General features: G+C 36.2%; 1 long non-coding RNA gene across 3 annotated transcripts in view; it reads right to left on the bottom strand.

The window, feature by feature from the left end:
• The window catches only part of LOC147374325 (uncharacterized), a 196,600-nt gene that overhangs the window by 178,719 nt on the left and 3,861 nt on the right, over positions 1–14,020 (bottom strand). The window contains exon 4 of one of the 3 annotated variants that reach the window (XR_015162644.1): positions 1,842–5,859. The exons of the other annotated variants lie outside the window; for them this stretch is intronic. This is a non-coding gene — a long non-coding RNA (uncharacterized LOC147374325). Of the gene's footprint in view, positions 1–1,841; positions 5,860–14,020 lie in introns of those variants that run through there. 3 annotated transcript variants of the gene reach the window in all.

The following is a 14,020-nucleotide window of genomic DNA, read 5'->3' as shown; positions in this document are numbered from 1 at the left end:
TATATATACTACTTTGTTTGAAATAGGTAAACAACAAGTACCTACTATATAGCACAGGGAACTATACTCAATATCTTATAATAATCTATAATGGAAAATAATCTGTAAAAGAATAAATAAAACTTAATCACTTTGCTGTAAACTTAAAACTAACACAACATTAACTGTATTTTGACAGAAAAGATGCTAGACAGTAACATGAAAATATACAAAAATATAAAACTCTCTGGAAAAGGTAAATATACAGACAATTACAAAATACTCAAGTATTTATAATGTTAGCACATGAATCACTATTAGTCCTGGAATATAGTTTAAGTAGCAAAAGAATTTTAAATAACTATAAATCTATGTTACTAGATACACAATATAAAACATGTAATTTGTGACATCAATAAAATATAGTTGGGGGTAGGTAAGGGTAAAGAAGCAGCATTTTAATATGCAATTTAAGTTATTATTAGTCTAAAACAGATCGCTATAACTTTAAAATATCTTACGTAATCTTACTAGTAACCACAAATAAGACATATAGAAGATGTATAAGAGGAAATGAGAAAGGAGTCAAAGTTCAGTTCAGTCACTCAGTTGTATCCGACTCTTTGCGACCCCATGAACAACAGCATGCCAGGCCTCCCTATCTATCACCAACTCCCGGAGTTTACCCAAACTCATGTCCATTGAGTCGGTGGTGCCATCCAACCATCTCATCCTCTGTTATCCCTTTCTCCTCCTGCCCTCAGTCTTTCCCAGCATCAGGGTCTTTTCCAATGAGTCAATTCTTCGCATCAGGTGGCCAAAGTATTGGAGTTTCAGCTTCAACATCAGTCCTTCCAATAAACACCCAGGACTGATCTCCTTTAGGAGGGACTGGGTGGATCTCCTTGCAGTCCAAGGGACTCTCAAGAGTCTTCTCCAACACCACAGTTCAAAAGTATCAATTTTTCAGCGCTCAGCTTTCTTTACAGTCCAACTCTCACATCCATACATGACTACTGGAAAAACCATAGCCTTGATTAGACAGACCGTTGTTGACAAAGTAATGTCTCTGCATTTTAACATGCTGTCTAGGTTGGTCATACTTTCCTTCCAAGGAGTAAGCGTCTTTTAATTTCATAGCTGCAATCACCATCTGCAGTGGTTTTGGAGCCCAAAAAAATAAAGTCAGCCACTGTTTCCACTGTTTCCCCATCTATTTGCCATGAAGTGACAGGACCGGATGCCATGATCTTAGTTTTCTGAATGTTGAGCTTTCAGCCAACTTTTTCACTTTCCTCTTTCACTTTCATCAAGAGGCTCTTTAGTTCTTCTTCACTTTCTACCATAAGCGTCAAAGTATATTACTTACAAGGAAGGTAGCAAGAGAGAAAAAGAGACAGAATAGCTGTAAGACATATGGAAAACTATTAATAAATGGCAATAGTAGGTCCTCCTCTATCAATAATTACTTTAAAATGTAAACAGATTAAAATTCCCAAAGATTTGTTAAATAGATTAGAGAAAAACCCAAACAGATCCATCCATATGCTATCTGTAAGAGATTAAATTAAGAGCATACGTATGCTGAAAGTGAAAGAATGAAAAAAGACACACCATGCAAGTAGTAACTGAAATGCAGCAGGTGTGGCCATAATTATAATAGACAAAACAGTCTTTAAGTCAAAATCTGTCACAAGAGACAAAGAAGGATATTTTATAATGATAAAAGTGTCAATTAACCACAGAGATATAACAATTATAAATATATAGGCACCTAACATCAGAAATCCCAATATATGAAGCAAATATTGATAGAATTACAGAACTGAAGACCGAAATATACAGCAACCCAACAATAGTAAGAGATTTCAATAGTCCAGTTTTAATAATGAATAGAATAACTAGACAGAAGTTCAGTAAGGAAACAGAAGAGTTGAACAATGCTATAAACCAATTACATTTAACAGACATAGAGAACATTCCATCCAACAGCAGCAGAATACACATTCAATGCTATAAACCAATTACATTTAACAGACATAGAGAACATTCCATCCAACAGCAGCAGAATACACATTCAATGCTATAAACCAATTACATTTAACAGACATAGAGAACATTCCATCCAACAGCAGCAGAATACACATTCTTTTTAACTGTACATGGAACATTTTCCAAGATAGACCACATGTTAGACCACAAAATTAAGTTCTAACAAATTTACGAAGATTGAAATCATACCAAGTATCTTTTCTGGCCACGGTGGGATGAAACTGGAAATCAATAGCAAAAGGAAAACTGGAATATTCACAAATATGTAGAATTCAAACAACACACTCTTAAAGAATAAATGAGTCAAAAAAGAAACAAACAATATCTTCAGGAAAATAAAGATGAAAAAAACCCAACATACCAAAACTTATGGAATACAGTGAAAGCAGTACTAAGAGGGAGTTTATGGCAGTAAACACTGAAAAAACAAGGAGGGGTTCACATTAATAACCTAGCTTTACATCTCAAAGATATAGAAAATAACAAACTAAGTATAAATTTAGCAGAAGGAAGAAAATAATAAAGCAAAAATAAATGAAGCAAAGAATAGAAAAAAAGTCAACAAAACTTACGAATTTTTTTTTTAATCAACAAAATTGACAAATCCTTAGTTAGACTAATAAAAAAAAAAGAGAGAACACATACAAATAAAATCAGAAAAAAAGAGAGGGCCCTTATAAATAAAATCAGAAGTGAAAGAGGAGCTATCACAACTGATTTTGCAGAAACAGAAAGGATTATAAGAGACTGCTATGTAAAAAATAAAAATAAAAAAGAGACTATTATGAACAATTTTACACAATAAACTACATAATCTATAAGAAACAGACAAATTTCTAGAAGCATAGAACCTAACAAGACTGAATCATGAGGAAATTAAAAATCTAAACAGATCTATAATCAGTGAGGAAACTGAATCAGTAATCAAAAACTTCACAGCAAAGAAAACCTAGGACTAGATTGCTTCTCTGGATAATTCTACTAACATGTTAAAGAGGAAGTTACCAATTCTCTTTAAATTCTTCCAAAATATTAAAGAAGAAGCACATTCCCAATCACATTTTATGAGGCCAGTATTACCATGATCCCACAGCTAGAAAAATATGCTGCAATAAAAGAAAATTACAGACAAATACCTCTGGTGAATACTGATATAAAAATATTCATCAAAATAATAAAAACTAAATTCAATAGCATCTTAAAAGCATCCCAGCATGACCAAATGAGTTTTATTCCTGGGATACAAGGATGGTTGAATGCATGAAAAGCAATCAATTTCACACACCACATTAAAAGAATAAAGAACAAAAATTAAATGATTATCTCAACTGATGCAGAAAAAAATTAACAAAATTCAATAACTTTTCATGATAAAAACATGCAACAAACTAGGAATAGAAGAAAAACAGTTCAACATAATTAAGACTATATATGAAAAGCCTGCAGCTAACATTATACTCAACATAGAAAAACTGAAATCTTTTCCTCTTCGATCAGGAATAAGGTAATGATGCCCACTCATCACTTCTATTTAAATAATACTGGAAGTCTTAACCAGAGCAATTAGTTAAGAAAAACAGGGATCCAATTTGGAAAGAAAGAAGATTACCTCTGTTCTCAGATGACATATTCTTATACAAACACAACTAAACATTACACACCTTAACCCACACAAAACTGTCAGAACTAATAAATTCAGCAAGTTTCAGGATACAAAAACAAAAGGTAGAAATCAGCTGTGTTTCTATACATTAACAATAAATAACATTAAAAGGAAATTAAGGAAACCATTCTATTTACAATAACATTAAAAGGAACAAAATACTTAGGAATAAATTCACTTAAGAAGGAACAAGACTTCTATACTAAAAATTATAAAACCCTGCTATATGAAATAAAGACAATGCAAATAAATGAAAAGACACCCTATGTTCATGGACTGGAAAATTTTATATTGCTGAAATGTCCATACTATTCAAACCAATCTATACATTTAATACAAACCCTATGAAACAGGCGGGGTTTCCCTTGCAGCTTGGTCGGTAAAGAATCTGCCTGCAGTGCAGGAGACCTGGGTTTGAACCCTGGGTTGGGAGAATCCCCTAGAGAAGGAAATGGCAACCCACTCCAGTATCTTTGCCTGGAAAATCTCATGGACAGAGGAGCCTGGTGGGCTGTAGGCCATTGGACTGCAAAGAGTTGGGCACGACTAAGCAACTAGCACTTAACACTTACTATGAAAAACCCAAAGATATTTTTGGAGAAATTGAAAGGCATTCTACAATTCATATGGAATCTCAAGACATCCCAAATAAATCTTGAGAAAAGACAAAGTTGGAGGCCTCAAACTTGATTTCAAATCATTAATATAACAGTGTGGTACTGCATAAAGATAGACATATAGACTAACTGAACAGAACAGAAATAAACACTCCCACATATGGTTATATGATCTTGGACAAAGGTATTAAGCTCACAAAATGGGGAAAGGACAGTATCTTCAACAAATGGAGCTGGCAAAACTGGGTATTGACATGCAAAAGAATGAAGCTGGATCTTTATCTTACACCATATACAAAAAATAACACAAAATGGTAACAGTTAAAGGCCTACACATAAGATCTAAATCTGTAAAAGAAAACAGGGAAAGAGTGTCATGAAAATGGACTTGGCATTGAAAGAGACAAACTTAAAAACCTCTGCACATCAAAGAAGATAATCAATAAGTGAAAAAGCAACCTACAGAATAGGAGAAAATATCTACAAAATCATATATATGATAAAGGGTTAATGTCCAAAATAGTGAACTAAACTCAGCAACAATAAAAAAACAATTTTAAAATGTGCAAAGGACTTGAGTAGAAAATATACAAACAGCCACAAAGCATATGAAAAGATGGTTTATCATTACTAATCATTAGAAAAATGCAATGAGATATCACACTCACATAGACACACACACAGATAGACACAGATAGACTTAGAAAATGGCAAGTATTGGTGAGGATGTGGAGAAACTTGAAATTTGTGCACTGTTGGTGAGAATGCAAAATGATGTATCACAATGGAAAACTATATAGAGGTTTCTCAAAACCATAAAAATAGAATTATTATATGATCCAGCAATCCCACTTTTGGGTATTCAACCAAAAAAATTGTAAGTAGGATGGAAGATATTTTGCATCACCATATTTACTTTAGTATTATGCCTAATACCCAAGAGGTGGAAGCAATCTAAATGCCCATGGAAAAATGAATAGATAAAAGAAAATGTGGTAAATATGTACAATGGAATATTATTCATCCTTAAAAAAGAAGGAAATCCTGTCATATGCTATAACATGGACGAACCTTAAGGACATCATGTTAAGTGAAACGAAGTAAGTTATTCACAAAAAGACAAATAGTATATGATTCCACTTATATGAGGTATCTAAAGTAGTAAAATACATAGAAACAAATTAGAATAGTAGATGCCATGATTTGGAGCAAGGGGGAGATAGGGAGCTGTTGTTCCATGGGTACAGAGTTATAGTTCTGCAAGATAAAAAAGCTCTAGAGAGCTGTACTCTTGTCTTGCGTGGAAAATTCCATGGACGGAGGAGCCTGGTAGGCTGCAGTCCATGGGAGCACTGAGAGTCAGACATGACTGAGTGACTTCACCTTCACTTTTCACTTTCATGCATTGCAGAAGGAAATGGCAACGCACTCCAGTGTTCTTGCCTGGAGAATCCCAGGGACGGGGGAGCCTGGTGGGCTGCCATCTATGGGGTTGCACAGAGTCAGACACGACTGAAGCGACTTAGCAGCAGCAGCAGCAGCAGAGAGCTGTACAACAGTGTGAATATAGTTAACACTACTGAATATAATTAACATTCATAGCAATGTGCATATAGTTATGACTATAATTAAAAATAGTTAAGAAAGTAATTTTTGTCTTACATGTTTTTAAAAAAGTTAAAATCATACAAAACTTCCAGGCCCAGAAATCACAGCACCATCTTACAAAATTACAATTAATGTAATATAACATAAGTTACATTTCCTACCTGCCTCCCATCCTATCTCTCTTTCTTCTCCATTCTCTACCCCTTTCCTACTTGTATCCCATTCCATCTCTCCTTCTTCCCCATTCCCCACCCCTTTAGCTCCAACTCCAGCAGGGTCAAAATTAAAATTATAAATTTTAAACAAACTAATTTTCTAAACAGAAAAAATAACTCACGAACTCTATCAGTTCCTGATAATAGTGAATGAGTTCACCAAGACTAAACACAGTGTTATAGTGCTGCCTGTATTCTTTTACTTAAAAAAAAAAAAAAACTTTTATGGATAGCATAGTTTTATGGAGAAATCTTACATCAAGCACATAGTACTTCCAAAAGTTAAGGATTACTAACAGTGCTTTTTACGTGAATTCCTTTTTTAACATAGAAAGAACATCAGACTACAGAGGCTTACAAAAAGACTAACAAAACCCCAAAAAGTCAAAAAAGAGATGTGGAAAACTTTCTTTGAAAATAACTAATGATAATGACAAACACTGTTTTCCTGGATATTCTGCCATTATTTTGGCCCTTCCTCACATGTTACCACTAGAATCTTACAGGAGCTGCCTCCTGCCAACATAAGCATTGTGTGAAACTTTACAAACATAGCTGGGAAGAATAGACCAATGACCTCTGTATGACTTCTTAGGAACTTTGCAATATGGAGGCCTAATTTGATATGTGGATTTGGTGGTTTGACCAGCCTTGGCTAACATCAGGTCCACATGCAAGGGAGGGTGCAGTGGTTCCCTACTCCAGAGCACCAACTCAGTCTCATGCTCTGTGAGTCACAGTGGCAGAAGAAAACCTCCTTCCTGGCTGTCTTGACTCACTCTGGAGCAGAAGAGGATGCTCATTGGGATTGTGGTCCTGTATTACGTGAGAGACCATGGTGAGCTAAACAGACTCACCAAAATGCAACTAAATCCCTCAAATTAGGAGAGAACAGGATGAGAATGACCAAATTCACTGATGTTTTGGGTTGGCAAACTTCTACGAAGTTCTAACATTAGCTCTGGTCCCATAAGTCAAGTTTTACTTAGTCTTTTAGACTTCTAATACTTAAACTGCTGCAACTGAAGTTGTATCTTCACTAAATTCTATAGAAATTTATATTCTGTTTAAGAGTAAATTAGTATTTAAAGTCTATCTTGGATCAGACCCAAATATCCCAACTTGTCTCAGAACTCATGTCTTTTTAGATGGTATGGATACTACTCTTCCTAACAGGTATCCACTATTTCATTCTTCTCCAGGATTGGTGTGTTTTTCTTTTTTTAAGTCAAAATCGCCAGTCCAGGTTCAATACAGGATCCTTGGGGCTGGTGCACAGGGATGACCTGAAGGGATGGTACGGGGAGGGAGGTAGGAGGGGGGTTCAGGATGGGGAACATGTGTACGCCTGTGGCGGATTCATGTTGATATGTGGCAGAACCAATACAATATTGTAAAGTAATTAGCCTCCAATTAAAATAAATAAATTTAAATTAAAAAAAATCACCTATCCTAGGTTTTTCACTTATTTATATATTTAGTAGTAATATTTAGTGGGAACTAAATTGCAATGTACATCAGTGATTTTGAAACCAAGCAGGACCTTGCTGGGCTTTCTTGAGGACAGATCCCTACCTGTACCCCACCTCCTGTCCGTAGAAAAGCTTTAGCGTCCTAGGCCTTTATCAAGTTCTAAAGGGCAAATTTAATCAGAGAGGTGAGAAAACGCTGAAACAAATGAACAAACAAAGACAGTCAAGCAAGACAAAATAATTATAGTTTACCCATAAAACAAGATCAAAGACCTTTCGTTCCTCCTTAAAGGCCATAATTAGTTCAGTTCAGTTTAGTCGCTCAGTCATGTCCGACTCTTTGCGACCCCATGAAGCGCAGCACGCCAGGCCTCCCTGTCCATCACCAACTCCCAGAGTCCACCCAAACCCATGTCCATCGAGTCGGTGATGCCATCCCGCCATCTCATCCTCTGTCGTCCCCTTTTCCTCCTGCCCTCAATCTTTCCCAGCATCAGGGTCTTTTCCAATGAGTCAGCTCTTCACATCAGGTGGCCAAAGTATTGGAGTTTCAGCTTCAACACCATTACAATGAACACCTAGGACTGATCTCCTTTAGGATTGACTGGTTGGATCTCCTTGCAGTCCAAGGGACTCTCAAGAGTCTTCTCCAACACCACAGTTCAAAAGCATCAATTCTTCGGCACTCAGCTTTCTTTATAGTCCAACTCTCACATCCATACATGACCACTGGAAAAACCATAGCCTTGACTAGACGGACCTTTGTTGGCAAAGTAATGTCTCTGCTTTTTAATATGCTGTCTAGGTTGATAATAGTTAGATAATATCCTGAGCCATATCCTTGAGTTGTTTTACAGATACTAAAATCCTCACCAGCCAGGAGAAGTTAACTGTGTGCTGACCAGCAACATGTCAAAACTAGACCAGCTGGAATCAGAGGTAGATGATTTCAGTTCCCCAAACTGTATTTTGTTATCTTATCATCAACCAATCAGAGAATTGTGCTCAAGTTGATCACATACTGCAATCCTTTCCCTCATGCTATCTTTAAAAACCCGTCTCTGAAAGCCACTGGGGAGTTCCAATTTTTTAGCACAAGCTGCACATTTTCCTTGCAATAAATATTGCATTTTCCTTCACCACAACCTAGTGTCAAAGCATCAGCTTTGCTGTGCATTGGGCAAAGAGATTCAAGTTTGGTTTGGTAACAATATGTCTAATTATTAAATTACTAAAAGGACTGTCCCTTTTAGACAAACTTCTAAGATTATTTTAGTTGCAAACTAGTACTAAAGGGAATGTTAATATCAGAAAAATGTTAGGAAAAATGTGTTAACCTCTTCTTTCATCATATGACCAATCACAGGTCCTCTCAGAATCTAAAATGATTTATCAACTAAGATAATTCAGGGGCCTATAGTTTCATGTACTCACCATTCAATCATGGCTACCCCCAAGGTTATTAAAACATTATTACCACCATTGCTTTTCCTATAATTCTTGTCCTTCATCTTCCACTTACTTTCTTACTGCTTTATATAACTTACATCCTTAAAATTCAAAAGTACAATTTATCTTTTTAAGTAAATATTCTCATATTTTTAAGATGGCTGCAGTATCTTGGAGGGGGCTAGTCAAGGGCAAGTCAAAACACCCCAAATACTTCTACCATTATAAAGCTGCCTTGTCTTGATTCAGCACGTGCTTGGTTGTTTGAAACTTCATCTGCTTTCCCGACTCCAGCAAATTTTATTCTGACTGTTTCTGCTTAATTTTTCAATTCTTCTGTAGGGGAATAGACCACTGAAGGTGCCTACTCTGCTGTTTTCACCACTGACATTCTAAAACATTTTTCTTGTGGTGGACAGCACTATACTAGGCTAAGGGACACTAAAATATTAATGACACCAATCAACATGCTCAATTCTTTTTGAGCTATAATTGAGTATATGGTATCAGACCAACTTCTCACCATGAATAAGTTCAATGTTGGATGAAGTATGAAAAGGAAACAGTTGCATTTGAGAGTATGGAAAGCAGTCAGGAAAGCTAGCTTAAGTACCTCATCTTAGATAGCCTGGTAGTAAAATTTTGTCACCAGGAGATACACTCTAAAACTTAACAAAGAAAGAAATGATTTCAAATTTAATCTCAGAAAAGCAAAAAGTAATGAAAAGCAAGGGCTTCCTAGGTGGTGCTAATGGTAAAGAACCTGCCTGCCAATGCAGGAGAACTAAGAGATGTGGGTTCAATCCCTGGGTCGGGAAAATCCTCTGGAGGAGGCCATGGCAATCCACACTAGTATTCTTTCCTAGAGAAGCCAATAGACAGACGAGCCGAGAGGGCAACAGTCCATAGGGTCACAAAGAGTCAGACACAACTGAAGTGACTTAGCACACACACACAATGAAAGCAAAATAAGACACTATAGATCTAAACTAATATTGTCCATTTAAAATAAATAATATTTTGTTGGGTTTTAAAATGATCAAATACAATTAAACTAAGAAACAACTGTATAAGAATCAGAAATTGAGTAAATGAAATTAAAGTTTCAAAGTCCTTGCATTATCCAGAAGCTAATTAAAAGTATTAATTTGCAGAAGATTCTAATAAGTCAAAGATTCATTTTGTAATGAAAAAGTCAAAGAATAAGAAACATATCTATAAAACAATTACCTGACAAAGAATCATATCTAGAATATAGCAAACTAACTAAAAATCAGTAAGAAAAACACAGATAATCTAATTTTACAAAGGGCAAAATACTTGAACAGGCATTTCACAAGATAATATCCAAATGATATACAAACATGTGAAAAGATGCTAAAATTTCTTGTCATTCACAAAATGCATATTAAATCCATAATGTGATAACCTACAGATGCATCAGAATGCATAACATACCAAAAATCCACCATGCTGTTTTCCATAATGGCTGCACCATTTTACATTCCGACCAATAGGGTACAAGGGTTCCAATTTTTCCATATCCTTGCTAACACCTGTTATTTTTTTAATATCCTTCTTAACTAATGTGAAGTGATATCTCATGGTGGTTTGATTTGCATTTCTCTGATAATCAGTGACATAAAGCACTTTTTCATTCATCTGTTGGTCATTTGTATGTCTTCTTTGGAGAATGTCTAAATCCTTCACCCATCTTTTTAGTTTTATTTTTTGTTTTTTTTTTTTTGCTAAAGAATTGTAGGAGTTCCTTATATTTTTTAGGAAGTTATGCTTTGTTATATTTACAGTTTGCAAATGCTTTCTTCTATTTTTAGGTTTCCTGTTCCCTCTGTTGATTTTTTCATTTACTGTGCAGAACCTTATGGTTTGATATAGTCCCATTTGTCTATTTTTTCCTTTTGCTGCCTGTATTTTTGGTGTCACATCCATGAAATCATTGCCAAGACTACTCTCATGAAGCTTTTCCCATTTTTTTCTAGGGGTTTGGGTCTTAGGTTTAAATCTTTAATCCATTTTGAACTGATTTTTGTGTATGTTCTAAGATAGGGGTTTATTTTCATTCCTTTACATGTGAATATTCAGTGTTCCAAACACCATTTGCTGAAGAGATGACCCTTTCCCCACTGTGTATTCTTGGCACCCTTGTTGACACTCAGCTGCCTATATGTGGGGGGGTTTATTTCTGGGCTCTTTATTCTGTCCTATTGGTCTGTATGTTTATCTTTATCCCATTATCACACTGCCTTAATTATGGCAGCTTTGTAATATATTTGAAATCAGGAAGTGTGATGTTCTCAGATTTGTTCTTCTTTCTTAAGGTCACTTTGGGTATTCTGGGGCTTTTAGTGTTCTATATGAATTTTAGAATTATTTCATATTTGTTTTAAAAATGCCAGTGGAATTTTAATGGAAACAGCATTGAATATATACATTCCTTTTGGTAGTCTGAACATTTTAATAATATTAAGTCTTCCAATCTATGAACACAAGATGTCTTTCCATTTATTTGTGTTTTAATATCTTTCATCAGTGTATTGCAGTTTCATGTTCATTGTTAAACTTATCCTTAAACATTCTATTGATTTTGATGCTATTGAAAATGAGACTGTCTTATCATTTCTTTTCTTTGGTGGTTCATTATTAGTGTATGAAAATGCAACTGAATTTTATATATTGATTTTGTATCCTGAAACTTTCCCGGATTTGTTTATTAGTTCTAATAGGATTGTTCCATGTCCAGTTCTAACTGTTGCTTCTTGGCCTGCACACAGATTTCTTAGGACGCAGGTAAGGTGATCTGGTATTCCCAATTCTTTAAGAGTTTTTCAGAGTTTGTTGCAATCCACACACTCAAAGGTTTTGGCGTAGTCAATAAAACAAAAGTAGATATTTTTCTGGAACTCTCTTGCTTTTTCAATTATCTGGCAGATGTTAGCAATTTGACCTCTGGTTCCTCTGCCTTTTCTAAATCCAGCTTGAACATCTGGAAGTGCACTATTCATGTACTATTGAAGCCTGGCTTGGAGAATTTTGAGCCTTACTTTGCTAGCGTGTGAGATGAGTGCAATTTTGTGGTAGTTTGAGCATTCTTTGGCATTGCTTTTCTTTGGGATTGGAAAACTGACCTTTTCTAGTCCTATGGCCACTGCTGAGTTTTCCAGATTTGCTGGCATAGTTAGAACTGAACATGGAACAACAGACTGGTTCCAAATCAGGAAAGGAGTACGTCAAGGCTATATATTGTCACCCTGCTTATTTAACTATTATGCAGAGTAAATCATGTGAAACGCCGGGCTGGATGAAGCACAAGCTGGAATCAAGATTGCTGGAAAAAATATCAATAACCTCAGATATACAGATGACACCACCCTTATGGCAGAAAGTGAAGAACCAAAGAGCCTCTTGATGAAAGTGAAAGAGGAGGGTGAAAAAGTTGGCTTAAAAGTCAACATTCAGAAAACTATGATCATGGCATCCAGTCCCATCACTTCATGACAAACAGATGGGGAAACAATGGAAACAGTGACAAATTTTACTTTTGGGGGCTCCAAAATCACTGCAGATGGTGACTGCAGCCATAAAACGAAAAGACGCTTGCTCCTTGGAAAAAAAGCTATGACCAACCTAGACAGCATATTAAAAAGCAGAGACATTACTTTGTTAACAAAGGTCTGTCTAGTCAAAGCTATGGTTTTTCTAGTAGTCATGTATGGATGTGAGAGTTGGACTATAAAGAAAGCTGAGTGCTGAAGAATTGATGCTTTTGAACTGTGGTGTTGGAGAAGACTCTTGAGAGTCCCTTGGACTGCAAGGAGATCCAACCAGTCCATTCTGAAGGAGATCAGTCCTATTATATTTGTTGGAAGGCCTGATGCTGAAGCTGAAACTCTAATACTTTGGCCACCTGATGCAAAGAACTGACTCAATGGAAAAGACCCTGATGCTGGGAAAGACTGAAGGCGGGAGAAGGGGACGACAGAGGATGAAATGGTTGGATGGCATCACCTATGTGATGTACATAAGTTTGAGGAGGCTCCGGTAGTTGGTGATAGACAGTGAAGCCTGGGATGCTGCAGTCCATGGGGTCACAAAGAGTCGGACATGACTGAGTGACTAAACTAACTGGATAGGATTGTACGTGTGTATAATCTTTCAGTTCAGTTCAGTCGCTCAGTCGTGTCCGACTCTTTGTGATCCCAGGAATCGTAGCACGCCAGGCCTCCCTGTCCATCACCAACTCCCGGAGTTCACCCAAACCCATGTCCATCGAGTCAGTGATGCCATCTTTAGAGTTGTCTATATATGAGATCATGTCATCTACAAATAGGGACAATTTTCTTTCCTTTTCAATATGGATGCCTTAAAATTTTTTAAAGATTATTTAATACTTTTCTTTTTTTGGCCATGCCACATAACTTGTGGGATCTTAGTTCCCCAGACAGGGACTGAACCTAGGCCCTCAGCAGTGTAGGCTTGGACTAACCACTGGACTGCCAGGAAATTCCCTGGATGGCTTTTTATTTATTTTTCTTGACTAGCTGCTCTGTCTAGGACTGCCTATAAGTTGCACATAAATGGTAAGAGTGGGTACCCTTGCTTTGTTCCTGATCTTAGAAGGAAAGCTTTCAATTTTTCACCATTGAATACGTTAACTGTGGGTTTCTCATATCTGATCTTTATTGTGTTGAGGTGCCTTCTGTCTATACTTAATCTGCTAAGAGCTTTTATCAGGAAGGGAGGTTTAATATTGTCAAATGTTTTCTCTGCATCTGTTGAGATGATCATATGATTTTCATCCTTCATTTGCTAATGTGGTGAATCATACTGATTTATTTGATTATGTTGAACCATCCTGCCATTCCATAAATAAATTCCATTTGATCACGGCATAGACGTGTGTTCTCAGTCACTCAGTCATGTCTGACTCTTTGTGACCCTGTGGAC

Source organism: Bos grunniens, chromosome 4, assembly GCF_055505025.1.
Source record: "Bos grunniens cultivar Pamir isolate PY7600 chromosome 4, Bosgru_T2T1.0, whole genome shotgun sequence".
Lineage (NCBI taxonomy): Eukaryota > Metazoa > Chordata > Mammalia > Artiodactyla > Bovidae > Bos > Bos grunniens.
Note: the sequence above shows the minus strand (reverse complement) of the source record. Positions and strands in the feature narration are given on the sequence as shown.